At 41.7% G+C, this 17,610-nt stretch overlaps 1 long non-coding RNA gene across 1 annotated transcript in view; it reads right to left on the bottom strand.

Annotated features, from left to right (window-relative positions):
- Nucleotides 1-17,610, bottom strand: part of LOC132413872 (uncharacterized) — a 186,071-nt gene that overhangs the window by 53,281 nt on the left and 115,180 nt on the right. Inside the window, exons 6-7 of the long non-coding RNA XR_009516839.1 lie at nt 15,481-15,559; nt 10,904-10,940 (exon numbers count right to left, since the gene is read on the bottom strand). This is a non-coding gene — a long non-coding RNA (uncharacterized lncRNA). The remainder of the gene's footprint in view (nt 1-10,903; nt 10,941-15,480; nt 15,560-17,610) is intronic.

Raw genomic sequence — 17,610 nt, forward strand, 5'->3', positions numbered from 1 at the left:
GCGGCTGGGCCCGTGAGCCATGGCCGCTGAGCCTGCGGGTCCGGAGCCTGTGCTCCGCAACGGGAGAGGCCACAACAGTGAGAGGCCCACGTACCGCAAAAAAATATAAAAATAAATAAAATAAAATGGATAATCAATCTAGAGACTCCATACCTTTCTTCACTCTGAAAAATTCTCAGCTTTTAGCCACTGTCTCCATAAACATTGTTTTGGGTCCACTTCCTCTGGTCTTGGTGTCCTTCTGTTCTTAACTGGATTTTGATTTATCCTGGACCTTCAAAGTCTGTCTACCACTTTACCTAACTGCTCTTTCATATTTTCAAAAAATCTCTTTGTCTTTTGGGGACACATTCTGAGTAAATGCCACAGTACTGAGTTTCAATTCTCTAATTGTCTTTGGAACTAGAATGTTTTGGAAGTTGGATTTGTAGGCAGAACTTGTCAAGAAGGATCTCCATGCCTCTGTTTCTTTCTCTCTCTCTCTCTCCCTTTCACACACACACACACACACACACACACACACACACTCACACTCACTCTTTACTGACTTTTCTAGGAACTGCAGTTGTGCACATCTTCCCCAGAAGCCCACTCCTGAATCCCAGCCTCTGCAGGTCCAGAGCCCCTACTCTGAAGTGATATTGGGGATATAACTTGCATTCATTCATGCAGTTAACCAAAGTGAAGCACAGCTGTTCTGAGGAGCACTGTGCCAGAAGGACCCTCCAACCCTGGCCGTACAGCCCTGGCCACCACATTTCTGCTGGCCCTCTACCAAGAACTCAGCATGACTCCTTTTATTATTTTTTTTCCAAGGAAGACATATTTTACTATAAGAGAAAGGCAATAAGTGGACAACTGCGTAAACAGAAAAGTGGAAACGCAATGTTAGAGTTACACACTGTAGATTAGACATCAAACCCAACATGGGGGTAAATTTGAGGAGTGCTTATTGGCTCAAAATATTCCCTCAGCACTGGAATTTCACTTATATTCTTTATTAAAGTTGGTTATGCCCCCACACAAGTCCCCCAGACATGGATGGCGAGGAATAATTCTGAATGCTCTCTGAGCCTCAGTTCTCAAAATCAATGGGTCAGCAAGACCGGACATTATCTCCTTTACAGTTTTAGCATCTTGCTTCTTTATATCCCATCTAATGACCTCATAATCTTTACTACGGTAATAGTCCCCTCACTATTCATCCTGATCTCATATTTATGTAAGAGTTAAATCCCATGTTTTAAAATGCTGTCAAAGCTCACTCTTATTTCACAATATAATGAGTTAACTTTTTCAAGGAGGCTATCCTTTTATAACACTTAGTTTGGGCCAGTCCCGTGCTACATGACTTTACGTATTTATTCACCTAATGATCACGATACTCCTGTGATGCAGATGCTGTTAACAGGCTTACTTTACAGCTGACCAAACTAAAGCACAAAAGTATTATGTCACCTTCCAAAGGTCATGGAGCACGTAAGTGGCACGCTGGTCCCAGAGACTGTGCTTTTGACCGGTACAAGTAACCATAATATCCAGGTCACACCACCTTTGCCTCTAAGGTTAACAAACCGAAATTTTGCATCTTTGTAAGGCTTTAAAGTTCTTTGGGGACAGAATCTAGCTTATTCATCTGCCTACCATCCAGGGCTGCTTTCAAACTACTATGGCGGCAGAATTGAGTCACTTTGACAGAGACCTTATGACCCTTAAAACTAAAATATTTACTGTTCTGGCCATTTGCAGAACAAAGCTGCCAACTCCTGCTGTGGAGCAATAGTTATGCCTCCTGCAAGCAGTCCTCTTAAGTGAGGGTGTCTTCCAAGCTCCGAGGGGCAGGTTTGCACAGGCCGGCGATGCCCGTTTGTGGGCTGACATGATGAGACACGCTCACACTCGACTTCAGGCTGATCTCACAGAGCCTGGACCCCTGGTGTTGGAACCGAAAGGGACCCTGGAGGCCACCTTCATCTGTGACCAAGACCACCAAGAACCTACAGGTGCGCAGACCTGAGCTGGTGGAGGAGCCAGCCTTAGCCTTCGATTCTCTTTAAGCTGCGGCTCAATAGAGTGTCGGGAATTCTAGGGCAGACCTAAAACTGACATTCAGTACATTATTTTGAGATTAAATAAAATACGCACTCCAAGGACTGAGTGCCAGTTTTCACAGGGGCATGTGAATAAATGCCCCTGCAGAGTCACTGTGCTTTGCAATTTATTTTTTTTAATTGAAGTATAGTTGACTTACAGTATTGTATTAGTTTCAGGTGTACAGCAAGGTGATTCAGTTATACATGTGTATGTATATATCTATATTCTTTTTTTGATTCTTTCCCATTATAGGCTATTACAAGACACTGAGTATAGTTCTCTATGCTATACAGTAAACCCCTGTGGTTTATTTTATACATGGTCCTGTGCATCTGTTAATTCCATACTCCCAATTTATCCCTCCCCTCCTTCCCCTTCGGTAACCGTAAGTTTGTTTTCTATGTGCAATTTGTTTAAAGAGCAAACTGCTGTATGGCAGGAGTGTCTGGTCTGCAGCCTGCTTGGTGCTTGTATGTCGGAAAGATTACAAGGCAACCCAGCACGATTTTACCTACAGGTCATCAAGGCTAGTTTACTAGTCCGTTGAACTGCCCCAGGGGATCATCAAATTCTACCTTAGGTAAGTTTTGCAACAGTGTGACAATAATTTCAAAAGGTTTAAGTGAAAGAAATAGCCAAGTTTTTCCCCCTCTCAATTTTTAATTAGTGATATTAAATTACAGAAATACCAAAAAAAAAAAAAAAAAAAAAAAAACCATTGACCATGAAGCCCATCTGTCTTTTAGGCTCAGGCAGATTGTCTGAAGTGGCACCTAAAGGGTATTCACGTGGGAGGAGGAATTACCAGCGTGAAGCTCCAGTCGCCCCTTCCATCTGCAAAGTGTGGACCTCGAGTCTCCCTGTGGGAGCTGAGTGAACACAGCATCCCTAAGCCCACAGGACCCTGAGCCATACTCCAAATTACATGCAGCAAACCTCCCGGAGATGCTTTGTCCTATTTCATTTTGAACTCGTGTCCCTTCGGAGCCACGTTCACTACATTTCTGTAGCTAAAATTGAATGTGGGAGCATATCGTGTTTTATACTGATTATGATACCACTGTGTCCTCTCACATTTATTCGTTGGTCATTAGCAGATCTGTCTTGTCCTCTCAGTTCCTAATTTTGACCAAAGGGGCTCATCCCAGATACATGAATCCTTTTGTTCAGTGAGTGTCCTTTATATTTAAGCACTGAGTGCATCAAGCTCCCTTAGGTATCTATAATGAGCAAAACGCTATCATATTTTAGCTAACGGCTGTATTAACTTTGTTATCTCTTCGTAGAAGCGCAGAGAAAGCTGCACGTGCACAAAGGGAACGTAGCTTAACAGGAAGGGAGTGCCGTGGCTCGCATTTTCCACCGTGTCACACGCAAACCCGAGGACGTGTCGCGGTGGCCAGTGGAGACGGTGTTCCCCGGTGGCACTGTCTTTCCCTGTGTAGACACAGTGAGCAGGTGTCATGATTAGACTTGACAGCTTGAGTTTGGAAGTCCGAAGGGAACGCCAAGGACAAGGAGGTAGTGAGGTGGAAGGAGAGGAGCTGGGGACCATGGGAAGGAGGGGCCGCGTGCGAGAACTTGGGCTGCTGCCAGGAGCCACTGCCAGGGCTGGGGTCCAGGGAAATCTGGCCACGCTCTCCCCCAAATCTGGCCTCCCGGGAGCTGGAAGGGAGACACCAAGGATAAGGTACACACCACTCTATTTGCTATTTGAGGGGTTTGTTCGCTTTTCTGTTTTAATGACAATGATCAGGGTTGCCTGCAGTGCAAGTTCTGGGGCACAAGGTTTATAACAAGGAGAGACTGAAATTCAGAAACTGCGTGTCACTCTTTATCTGGCTCTTATCCGACACGTACACAGTTCCTGATGGAATACAGGTACAGTAGGAAAAAATATCTCACCCCCAATATTTAGGGCCTGATCCTTTCTGAATTTAAGACACTTCCAGAGTTGGGATACATTAAGCCCCAAAGCTTACAAAAATTAAAACAAAATTACCTGGTAAGGTACGGTACAAACCATGTAATTTAAATTTCCTAAGAAATGAACAGTTTTACAACCATTATTATATGACTATATTTGATCTCAACTTGTAATTGCTTAACATATGCACATGCTAAGAACATCTTTTCTAGTCAGGACATATAGATTAATTCCATTGTTTTTATTGGATGCAGAGTATGTCACAGCTTGGATATATCAAAATTTATTTAACTCTTTCCTTACTGATGGTCATTTAATTTGTTGAATTTGTTACCATGTTTTGTTTTTTGATACTAAAACTAGTTTTGCAATGAAAACAAAAAAAGAAATGAACAGTTTTTAATTGCATTGTTAGAAGACCTTTTATTCAATACAAATATATCATAAAATCATGGATGTGTATTAAGGATCTCTCTTTTTCAGTCACTTGAAAACATACGGGTTTATCTAATAGGAGAACATAATGCAATAAATCCGAGTGCATACCCAAATATATTTTAATTGCCAATTATTGCACTGAAAATAAACATTTGCATTAGATACTCATTTCTGTAAAAAAGTAATGCTATAATTTTTAAGTAGTATTTATTCAAAGCAAATACTTTTTGATATACAGGTGGGCTGTGACAAAATCGTATCATCATGATTAAAATCCACAGAAACCTAAGGAAGAGAAAAACGAGCCCTTTGGAAAAGATTCATCCAAGGCAGCAGTATACTATGTTATGCCTCCATCTTCCTAACTTCTATTTTCACCTGGAGAGCCATCTTCTTTATGGCAAAGATCTGTGTTCCATGAAATTGATTAGATGTTTTTAACAAGAAGTCATTTTTGACCCATTCATTATTACCCTCACAACCCTGAATGTTACATATAGTCACTACCCAGTCATTTGTAACCTGGTAACTCACAGCATCACCGCTCATGCATTCATCATTACACCATCTCAGCATCACCAGCCATCACAGCAGCAGCATCTCAGCATCACCAGCCAACACAGCATCACCAGCTAATGCAGCAACTCCAACCAACACACGCCCACTAACCATCACAGCATTGTCGTACCACCAGAACATCATCAGACAATCGGAACATCACCATACCATCAAAAATTGTTTTTTAATCAATCCAATGATAATATTTTAAGAATACAGTATAAGGAGAAATTTTTATGGAACAATTATGCATTTTTCCTGGGAGTCCAGACTGAGATATATAAATGATCTGCAATTCTCTGAGAAATTGTGACACAGAAAGCCTGGTCTGATACATAGATTTGGTTAATACTTTAACAAGAATTGATAAGAATGGAATATATATGAGGGAAATATCAAGAGAGAATGTCAGCAATAATTAGAAAATATCACTGAAAGAAGGAAATCAGCTCTCAGAGGAGCTGGAATCACACCAACAATAGCTATTGCCCATTTCCTAGTTTTGCCAGCTTGGATACCCTACCACACCTGTTTTTATAATCCAAACAACTTGCTACTAAATCCAGTCTCCAAGACCTCTTGTGTGCATGTGTTTTAAGTTTATACCTACCACTGCTCAGAGCCACCTTCCTTGAATTACTTCAGTACCTGCAAGCTTTTTGCCCAGGTTTGATCCAGTTGTTGAAAACGAATAGCTAGAAGAGCAAATCTGCTGGTGACACTGCGTCACTGCACCACTGAATCGTGTACGGAGTTCCAACAAGCACCTAGACCTTACATGGCGACTGTCAGAGTCAACAGGTAAATCTTTCAGGATCTAGTCATTTTCAAAACTGTTCCACCTCAGAAATTAGATGTCCATCATTTATGGACAGTATTTGTGATCAGAAGTCTGAGTAAGAGATCAAGTAATCTATAGTTAGGGCTATGATACTGATTTTAACTCTTACAGAAGTTTACTTAAAGAAAGTAAGAAACTATCATCAAAATAAGAATGCCTTTGAAGTGTATATAAATTGTATTTAAACTGCTGTGAAAATCAAAAAATAGTTATGCCGTTATCATATTAAACATACCCTTTGTTCCCTTTTCTTTGTTGATTTCATTAGAAAAAATACTGGCTTTGCTTTTTTAAAAAACCCAGTTCATTCTAAATTAGATTTTGTATGAACTGGAATGTTTCAGGGAGAAGAAAGGGGTAAGTCTGAGAAGAAGATCATCCACAGACTCTGGGTTTCTCCCTTCGATGGATTCAGATACTTTCCCACACACTCCTATTCTATCAACTGATGTAAGATGTAGACCTACAGCATATGTGTAAACACGACTCCAAAGACGACTGAGGTGATCCTCTTTCCAGGATGGAATCTGAGGTTTGTTTTTTTTTTCAATTTTTTTCTTTTTTTTTTTTTTTTTTGCGGTATGCGGGCCTCTCACTGTCGTGGCCTCTCCCGTTGCGGAGCACAGGCTCCGGACGCGCAGGCTCAGCGGCCATGGCTCACGGGCCCAGCCGCTCCGCGGCATGTGGGATCCTCCCGGACCGGGGCACGAACCCGTGTCCCCTGCATCGGCAGGCGGACTCTCAACCACTGCGCCACCAGGGAAGCCCCGGAATCTGAGTCTTTTATGCCCCGCGTGTGTGCTCAGCTGAGCTGTGCCCCGACCCCTCAGGCAGGCCCTGCCCCAGATCCCAAACCAGCCAGTGTGGAAAGCGCCCACCGAGAGCACAGTGTTGCCCCATGCCCTCCCCGTCCACACCGCTTCAGTTTTAACAGCACTAGTTAATCTAAGTCTTATTCCCTTCTATTTGCACGGACACGGCTCCCTCTCAGAACGTGTCACCCAAAGCACAAACTGAGTGTCTCCTCCGTGGATGCCCAGAGCCACGTGTGGTACCCAAACCAGGTTTGTTCAACGGTCAGTGACTCACAGAAGGGATGAAGGGATACAGAGAACGGCTCACACCCATTTCCCCGCCCATCGGATGTATTCACTCATCACAAAATTTCCATGACAACCCAGAGCTGCTTTCCCACTTCAAACAGCACACCCTAAAAGCCGTGATTCCACATGCTTAAAATAAGGTAATTGTCAAGAATAAATTTCCCCTAGAGCGAAATTAAGGGCCTGTCCAAATGTTTTTCAGATTATTATAATTGTTTATGCAATACTGCTTATCCATCCGAACTATCTACAGAAATGGACTCTAACTCAGCAAACAGACAAATTGACTTGGCTCCGTTTTAAGATTAAAAGCAAAATTACAAGTTAAAAGGAGAACCCGTTTGATTTTTGATACTCGCTGTACCTCCTTACTAGAAAATTATATGTCCTGAATACTTGACATGCCAATACTCCTTCTTAATTGAAAAGTAAGATTCATATATGAAGGCAGAGGGTTTTTTTTATCATTTTGAACAACTAAAATATTACAAACGAATGACACGAGTGTGAAGAGAAAGAGAACGAAGCAAAGCTCTTAACCAGTGCCATTTCTGTAACAGCTCCTACTTGGGAAAATAACGTTGTTCAGCAGCGCTGGGGAATGATAACCCCTCTATTAAGTAAAAGGGATGATATTGGTTGGGATGACTCAGAATTGCCGTGGCACTTAAATAAATTCACGGGGGGTATACGTGCTCTTAGTACATGTGTTTATCTAATACCTAAAACTTCTGTTTAAATAGAAAATGGTCACAAACTGTTTCTTTTTATCTTGTAAGGCAGAAAAATGGCATGTGAGTGCCGGCCAGGAAAATAGTCCCTGCATAAGTGAATAAACACCCTTATCTTCCCCATGGTAATGGACGTGCCAGGTGATCTCCCCTCTGGCTCTGGAAATTATTCATCCAGTGTACTCTTAAATCTACCATTGTTTCCTGGTTTTTGAAGATTTTCCCAAAAGGCATTAGCTAATTTATCTGACTGATTTCATAATGAGAAGTGGATTAATTACCTCTCCCCATCTTTGTCTCCAATCAACTCTCCCTCTACAAATAAAACTACCTAAATATATGTAGGTAAGGAGAACAGAGAGGAAAAGCTAAGATTCTGCATTTAGGAATGAGTCTCAAGTCTGAGAAACTGTCCTAGTCCAGAGGACCCTCAGTGGATATGATGACGCCTTGTAACAGGGAATCCAGGATGGGATTGGTAAGAACTAAGGAAACAGGAACAAACTGTGGACTTTAGTTAATGACAATGCATCAGTATTGGTTCACTCACTGTGACAAATGTGCCCTAGTAACAGAAGATGTCAATAATGGGAAAGTGGGCCTGGGATGCATGGGAACTCTATACTACCTTCTCAACTTTTCTGTAGATCTGTCTATTCTAAAATAAAAATGATTTTAAAATGCTTTCTCTTACTGACTGAATTATTTTGACCCCAATGAAATATATTTAGACTATTATGCTACAGTCAAAATTAGTCTAAAGATTTTTTACAAAGATCTCATCAATTAAGAGATAGAGCTGAACTGTGACAAAACACCGTCTTCCTTTGATTTTATAAAACAGTGTATTGTTCTATGCTTATCTTCATGTGATTAATAAAGCATGTAGGTGAAATGAGCTAGCAGAATTCACCAAAGTTGTAGAACATTCTGAGTTGCTACGTGTAAAATAATTATGAATCAAATTCAGGAATTACGCAGAACAGTCTCTTCCCGGGGACCAAGGCACTGTGGAATTGGCTCACTTTTATTAATATTCCATCGCATTCAATAGGTGACAATGGTAGGAAGTCACCATATTAAAACTAAGCACAGGGTGTGGGGTGGTCCATGACGGTGAAAAATACGTGGCTTAACCAGGTCATAACTGGGCCAGGAACTGCTTTTTGGGACACAATGCCCTAGAAACTGAACAATTACAGGAATCAAAAACGACCAGAGCCTTTCTGAGTCTTTTATCAAATGATTCCGCAAGACGATTCATTTCTAAAATCTTTCTCTCACTGACTAATGAATATCTTCCATAGATGTGGATGATGAACGTGTATATACACGCTTGGAAGTTTTAATATTTTACTCTCATAAAATTAGTAGAAGTGAGGGGCTCTGCAGTTTTCTTTTATTCCAGAAATAAGCTTTCCATATAATCTAATGGAATCACGTGTGCCTATATCCTGTGTGCGTGTGTGTGTGTAGAAGCAGGTCACAAGTGATGCAGGCTCGCAGATACACTGAGAAAGCCATCAACCAAGTGAATAAATCAGAGACTACGTGTTCCTGCCCTTACCCTGCAGAGCTAGCTTATCATTTATGGGTTTGGATTTCTTACCCCCTCCTGTAGGGAGGAGAATTGTGTGAATTCTTCCTCATGCTTAGATGTGTGAGAAGTAGCCCTGAACGTTCCTTGAGAAAGCAAACATTGTAGTTAATGCAGCACGTTAACATATTACAAATGTTGAAACGGACTTTTTTCCTTTGTGATAAATCTGTGCTAACAGTGGGTTCTTCTCAGCATCCTCCAGTGTGGCTGGTCCCTTGAAAAGGTTTCTAACGAACAGGGGTCTGTGGAAATCCAGCCAGGAGAAGTGTGAGCCCACGCGGCCTACTTCACCTGACGGCCTGTTGGCAAATGGAGAAGATCCCGAGATCAGCTCACCCCACACTGTGATTCCCAGAGCACAGCCTGGTCAGGGTGCTTGGGGGAAAGTCCGTCAGGGTGAAGTTCTCCTCGTTGGGCTTCTTTACAGAAGGGGAAGAGGAACTGAATATCCTGAATCCGGTCCACGTGGGGCTCCCGCTGGTGTAAAGGGAGGATTTGAACACGAAAGGAATGTGAGTTGTTCACTCTAACTCCTGCAGGGTGTATGTGGCCCAGATTCCTGCCCTTCACAAACAGCCTGAATCAGGGCTCCAGACAGGAAAAGGAAGCCCATCCCGGAGGCAGTGCCCGTTTGAGCACCCTCGATTTTTTAAAGACGTTTTGAATAATTTTTCTTCATTTTCTTGTCTTCATGGTGAATTACGGCATCCCCCCTGCTATTTATAGCGTTTGCACATCAGTCTAAAGACCGGGATAGGGTCTGTTTCTGCAGCACAGAGGCTGCCCTTGGATGACGGGTCACGTGCGTCAAATCCACGCCAATGTATGACAAAGCGCTCTTGGAAGGGCCAAGATGTGAAAAGACTACTGGAAAGCACACACGTGGTTTTTGAAAGAAAGGAGAGAAAGAAACGGCACATGTCCATCCCCAGCAGACAGAGAGACCGGCAGAAAGTGCTTCATTTTCAATAAAACTTCTCAGCCTCCACTGAAACCTGGATCAGGTTTATTCCTGGTGATGCCCCTGGTGGCCCTGCAGTGGGAGTGATTACAGGGGTGACTTGCCCCCCACCACCGATATCGTGGGGATCATAAAGGGCCCCTGGGGAAAGTAAACCACAGTTCATGTCCCTGTAAAGGGAGCAGAGGAGGCAGGGACCCTGCGCTCTCCCCAGACCCCGGCCTGTGTCTTCACGTCCTAATGGGATGTAACAAATGGACTGAACCCCGAGGCCATGGGGCTCACGCTTACACGCGTAATGATTTTAAAATGTGTGGCTGCATCTTGAAGAAGAACAGACCTTGACATATTATCCGTTATCAAACGGCGGTAATTGACACAGAGACAGGCTGCGCTTTACACTGGGTTGTAATGAATCTGCCTGGCTGACCCCAGAGCCTGCACTTCTGAGCGCCCACGACTCACGACCTGACGCTCTGTCAACTGCTCCAGGAGAGATGAATTACAGATGAGGTACTAATGACGCATTTCATCACCTGTTTACCTTCAGCGATCAGTGGCCCTCCTTTAATTTACCAGAAAGACGTTTTTTGAAGCTACTGTCAGTTAGAACGGCCTCTTGTTTGAAGTGGTTATAAAGTAACACATACCTGAGGAAACTTGGCTTCTGGTTCTGGTACTAAAGTCCTACAGGAAGAGAAAGAGAAAAAAAAAATCAGGGTTTTCTAAACACGAGAGGAAAGGTTAACACTTGTGACTTCTTCCATTAGTAGGTTTTACTTCTCAAACAAGGGCCGCCAATGAAGTTAACCCATCAGAATATGTTCTCATGATTTAGGACCAATACTGAAGCAGAAGTCCCATAGGCTCTGTGCTGCACTTCATGTCAGCATCCATTCCTAATACGTGGAGGGTCACAGAGGCACCATCGCAGAAAAGAAAGATCAAAAGAAGTGGGCTGAGATCCCAGCTCTGCGTGGCATCGGTAGCCACTTATCCTACCGCATTTTAAATTTCCTCAAACGCCTTTCCCACTGGATCGTTGTGCAAATAATAAGACAAAATTAGAAATGGTTTTATACTGTCTGGTACCAAGCAAGCAGCCGTGCCATTCTCCTTTCTCTTGCATTTTAACAGCTACTAACATTCAATCCTATTGATTTCAAATCAACAGATATTTGTGCTGCAGGGGATAGAAATCCTCATTAAGGAACCATAATAACCAAATAACTATAATAAAAGGTAGAATAAAACAGGCAATTTCTCTAAGAACTTTCTTTCCTGTTTATTTCAGTTTTAGGTTTGTTTTCTTTTTCCATTCTTCATTCATTTTTATATAACAATATTACATGAAATCTCATGAAATCTAGTTTAATATGTCCTAGTTTCGAATCCTAATGTAATTCACCCCTGAAAAAAATCACAAAGTTGCACTAGCTTACAATCACCTCCCACACAGAATCTAAACTCTACCTGGTGGGTGAAGCCGTGGGCATTTACTAACCGTATCAGCAGACGCTACAGTTACACGTGACAGAACTCAACTCAAACCAGCTTGATCTGGTGGCGGACATACTGGCCCCCTTGCCTAAGAAAGGGGCAAACGGCCTTGGGCATAGAGGGATTCAGGAATGCAAACATCTCCCCAGGAAGCCTTCTCTTCTTCACCTCCAGGCTCTGTTTCCCATTTTCTTGGCCTCCTTTTCAGGCAGGCGGTCTCTCTCTCTAGGCTGGCAAGATGGCCCCGTGGCAGTTCTGGGCTTACAACGTCCCTACAGCCAGCAAATCCAGCGAGAAGAAATCATCTTTTTCAGGAAATTCTAGCAAAAGCCTTAGAAAGGTGGTGCCTGGTCCAGTTGGCTTATGGCCCCTTCCCTGAACCAATCACTGTGGCCGGTTGGTACAGACTCTGATTAGCCACCTCTACGACTGAAAGGGAAGGAGGCCAAGCACATCACACACATTCAACGGGTTTTCTACAAAAAAGACATGTTCAGTTACAAGGAAAATTATAGAAGAGAGTACTGGCCAGTCGGTGATACCCCTGCTCTGGTCCTAAGGCTGACCTGGCTCCGACCTTCATTCTTCCTTAGATACAAGTTCTTGGGGAGGGGCAGTACGGTCTTCGGCGACCTTCACTCAGGACACCGACCCTGCCTCCCAATGTTCTCCTTCCCGGAGAACTTCTGTTTTTACTCTGCCCCATTCTCCTTCCCGGTCCCTAAATCCTCACACCTCTCTGCCCCTCTCTGGTCAGTGACTTGTTTGGCCTCGTAAGCTGATTCCTGAACAAGGCTGTCCTTATCAGGCTACTGGATCCCTGTCACCCTGGTCACCTCCACGAATCCTGTCCAGCCTGGTTTCTAAGGAACCCGCACACACGTCCCCAAAACTGTTTCCCAGCTTCTCTCTTACTGCTGTCCAAGCTCCAGAGACAAAGGTGCCCAAAGACAAGCAGACTTTCTCTAAAACAGTCCTCTTTTGCTAACTCCTTGTGAGTTTATCTTCTGTCACTTCTTTTATTAGCCTAAACTAATATACTCCTCAATTTCTCATTCCATTAAATCTATTCATGTTTTTCTAACCACCTCCCCCCCTTATTTCCTGACTATTGGACTCTGATATTACTTTAAAGGCCACAGAACCACTGGAAAATGGAAAATGGTATGGAGTTAGATTTGGAAGGTACGGGCTCAAGCACCAATTCTACCACTTCTAACTGGGGACTCGCTGCAGATCACTCCCCACGGGGACAGCTCAGCATCGGTGAACTGCGACACTGTCCTCAGAGCTTGCTGTGAGGCTCAGATGAGACAGGGCATGTCTGTCAATGGCAAATATTTTTCAATTGTATGTTTCGATTTCTATACTATTTATTATTTATTTCACATACTTGTTTTCAGGATAGTTTGGTTTTGCTACTTCCACCCAATCAGACGTATTTGAAGGAGACCAGGAATTACGAACTATATTCTGCTAGCACAGCTTCAGGAACACAGTAGATGCCCAATAAGTATTTTATTTCATGCTTGGCTCTGAAATATAATGTAAGGAGAAATACTTGGCAGTTCTGAGCCTTTAAAATTGAAGTGTCAACCCTACTATCACTATAACTTTAACGCCGAAGTCAAATCTTATCATTTAGGCAACATGGAATACATGAACAGAATTCCATTTATGTAGAACTGTCCAGAGGGAGCCATTAATTCATTTTCTCTTGAGGAATGAGAAGGAAAGGCAATTGCAGTGTAAAATTAATGACTCGTATGTCGTTATAAAGCTGGGAATACCTGCTGAACTTGTAACTTAATTTTGGATTCAAGGAATAGATTATATTCGCCCAATCTTATCCTTCTGCATGGAAAGCAGAGAAAACCAATGTGGAGAATGAGTGACAGACAGACACAGGGAGACACACGAATAAGATGTGAAAACGCCACCCTCGTTCAGTGTCCCTCAGCTTAGACTGCTTTCCAGTCTTGCGTTTTATGAGGCACCTCAGCATCCTTGTAATAAGTTCCCATGTTTACTTAAGATCATCTGAGTTGGATAAAAATCAGCCCTGATAAACAGTGTAATAATGTCATTTCCAATACACGAGACAAGTAAAAATTCTAAGATTATTCACTTCATGAAGGAAGACAAAATACTAGGTTCATGATATTAGGATAAATATTAGGATGCAAAAGGCGAGGGAGATTTTATTTCTGTGTAGGGTGGGCACCTGCCAGAGGACAGAACAGCTCTTTCCAGGCACAAGGAAGCTAGTTTCTTTACTAATAGATGGTACTGGTCGAGTCTAGAGTCCCACACTGGACACTCAGATTTGAACCAAGCCCCGGCACTGTGATTTAATAGCTGCATCACCATTCACACATCACAGAACCTTTCTGTGCCTCCTTTTCCTCTTAGTAAGAGGCAAAGAGCAACGAAATCCATGGCAAATAGCAACGAAATCCATCACGTAGCGTTGTTTGGATGATGAGATGTTGAAATGTATCAAGCACGCTTAGTATGTGCCTGGAATGAAGTAATATTCAGTAGCTATAACTGTATTTATGACTGTGGAATTAGGGGTTTTTGCAGAGTTCAGGTTAGCGGTCTGCTCTTGAAAGCAAAATATCTTAGAATTAACGAGTAGCTCCGGTCTGTTGAAGCTGCTCCCACAACAGCTCAGAGCAGCGTTTCTCCTCTCAGTGCCCAGCCTTGGCAACGTCTCCACCTCCACAGCTGGGCTTGCACTTGAACCCATTCCATCAGGAGCATCCCCTCAGTTTTCTCAATCCTTTACATCCTTAGCCCTGTACCACAACCACTGACATTCCAATCCACGCTACTACAGCATCAAGAACCTCCAAGAAAATACAAATATTATTTACTAAACCTGATTCGCTATGGGATAAACATGCACTGGTGTCTATAACAGGGAGATGTTCTTCAAAGCAAAATAAAGCAAAATGAAATTTTAAAAAGCACTACCTTAATTATTCATTTCTGACCTCAAGTTTCAATTAATGGAAGGCCTCATTCTATAAACAGTCCAGTGAGTGACCAAGTGTCTACTTATCGGTCCATCTTCACTGCCATTTATCAACCTATCAGTTAAACCTGTTTATCATTCCTCGTGATTCTTAGTCCCAGTATATTGGATCTAATTCTATCTTTAAAGCATGATCTACCGTGTACACTAGTGAAGTCCCGAATTATTGTTACCCAGATGTGGACTATTTCCACTGTTTAGCAAACCTAACCAGAGTTTGGGGAGGATTCTAAAGGAGATTTAATTAAATCCTCCCACTTTATTAGACCTCAGCATTTCTGGTAAGAGTTGAGTGTGGTAGAACACTGCAGTTGGGGCTGAAATAAAATCTAGAGCCTGTCTGCAGATTTCATTTAATTATATTCCTGCTTCCACGATGAACATGGAAATTACGTGTTGACTGGAGAATCTGAATCACAAAGAATGACCTCTAAATAAAAGAGCTTTTAAAAACCTTAATTTGATGTCTTGGTTGAAAGATGCTAAAAATAAAATTAAAACTAAGCTCTTTCAGGGGAAATACTAAAATATTCTCATCTCGCCAGCAAAAGTACTCTAAGATCACATGCCAATTAGACAGCTTTTAAATTTAATATTTGTTTCTTCTAGAAGTAAACAGTTAATGCAATCTTTTAAAAATAATTCTCAGTATTAAATGGCCTTGCGGCTCCTTCTCTATGTACTTACAAATGTTGGTGTATAGAGACCTCACTTCGGTGATCATTTTCAGCTTAGACGCCTCAGGGAAAAAAGTACAGGTCATGGTCTGAAAATGAAACAGTGGTATTTTAACTTAGCTTTTTAAAAAAGTTTATTTATTTTTGTCTTACTTTAACATGGTCACATGTTAATATATATTTTCCCTAAGTTATACAGAGCATAAAGATTAATTTGCTGGGTTTTTTTTTTTTATGTTCGTCTTCTGTACTCATACGTAGGGCTACCAGTTGCTAGAGAGAAAAAATAATTTTTCTCCTTCCCACTATTGTGGTAGAGAATCACACTCTTAAACCTCCCAAAAGTCATTAAAATACATTATCTGCTAGCAGAGAAAGTGATTTTCCTTTATTTGTAGTTATTCATACAATAAATCTAACTAACTCTTGAGAGCTAAGTCCAGCCCTGAGTATGAATTTCTACCCTATCAGCTGCAGTGTGGATTATCTGTAAGGCGATAGAGATTAAGCTTCACCAAACAGAATTGCATGCTGGTTCATGGTCATAATTTAGAAGAAGTTAAATGAGATGGAAAGAGTAAATTTTTCTTCTTAATTGACTACTTCCTGCAATTCATCACTTTAGTCTTTCATAAAGAAATCTACCCTCCACACCAGCCCTGTACCTGACCAAACACCACTGTCTCAATACATCAGTGATATTTTCCCCACTAACCATTTCCATAAGATTTTTTAATTATTAACTTTCCTACAGAACAAAGAAAAATTATGAATGCAAACGTTATAATTCATCATGTCGATAAACTATTTAACATGAATTATACATTATTTTATTTTTTTTTAGTCTTTTAAAATGTTTTATTAAACAAATTATAAAAGTCATGCATGCTTATGACAATTTCAACAACATAGGAAACTATAAAGTGAAAGATAAAGTACCCCATCATTTCACTCCTCACAAATAATCATCATCAAAAATGTTAAAAAAGGGCTTCCCTGATGGCGCAGTGGTTGAGAGTCCGCCTGCCGATGCAGGGGACGCGGGTTCGTGCCCCGGTCCGGGAAGATCCCACATGCCGCGGAGCGGCTGGGCCCGTGAGCCATGGCCGCTGAGCCTGCGCATCCGGAGCCTGTGCTCCGCAACGGGAGAGGCCACAACAGTGAGAGGCCCGTGTACCGCAAAAAAAAAAAAAAAAAAAGTTAAAAAAAAAACCAGCATAAAAAAAAAAATCATCAATAATTTCTTACGTATCCTTCCAGAAATTTTCTCTTCATGTGTAAGATCTACAACCCAAGTAGATCCATGCTGTACACAGTTTTGCAAACTACTTTCACATTTTAAAAACGTATTTTTTAAAATTTATTTTTTTAACATCTTTATTGGAGTATAATTGCTTTACACTGTGTTTGTTTCTGCCGTGTAACAAAGTGAATCAGCTATACATATACTTATATCCCCACATCCCCGCCCTCTTGCGTCTCCCTCCCACCCTCCCTATCCCACCCCTCTAGGTGGACACAAAGCACCGAGCTGATCTCCCTGTGCAATGCGGCTGCTTCCCACTAGGTGTCTAATGAATTATACTTTAAACTCAGGGATGAAAGCTTACTCTTGATGACTTTCTTTCAGCACAACTCTTACCACATTCTCAGACAGCTTTAGCATCTCAAAGGATTTGTCATCTTACTTTTTTTTTAACTTGGTTATTGGTTCATTCCTAAAAGGCTATAAAAAGATAAACTGTAAAAGCAACTAATTTATAGTTACGGGATGTGAGTCCTGCCAACTTCACCTCTGTGCCCTCAAATATTAATTTCTTTGGATTTCAGATTTTTTACGCCCCATCTAAATAAGGCTTGGCTAGATGTACGGTCGACCACTTCTTCAGCACCACAGTTCTTTACATTCTCTTTTCTTCCTCTGTAACAGCTATACTTTTAAGTATGTTTTTGTGCTTATTGGCCTGTAGTTATTAATAATAATACAATATTAATAAAATCTATCTACCTTTTATTAATCAGTAATAGATATATGTCTGTCTACCTAACTAATCAGGGTTTCGTATGAGGATGAAATAATCATTGTTACCATCCTTAATGGATGTAACTTTAGTCAAAAGCAGAGAGTCTTGATGTTTTC

This window comes from Delphinus delphis, chromosome 18 (assembly GCF_949987515.2).
Source record: "Delphinus delphis chromosome 18, mDelDel1.2, whole genome shotgun sequence".
NCBI classification, from domain to species: Eukaryota; Metazoa; Chordata; class Mammalia; order Artiodactyla; family Delphinidae; genus Delphinus; species Delphinus delphis.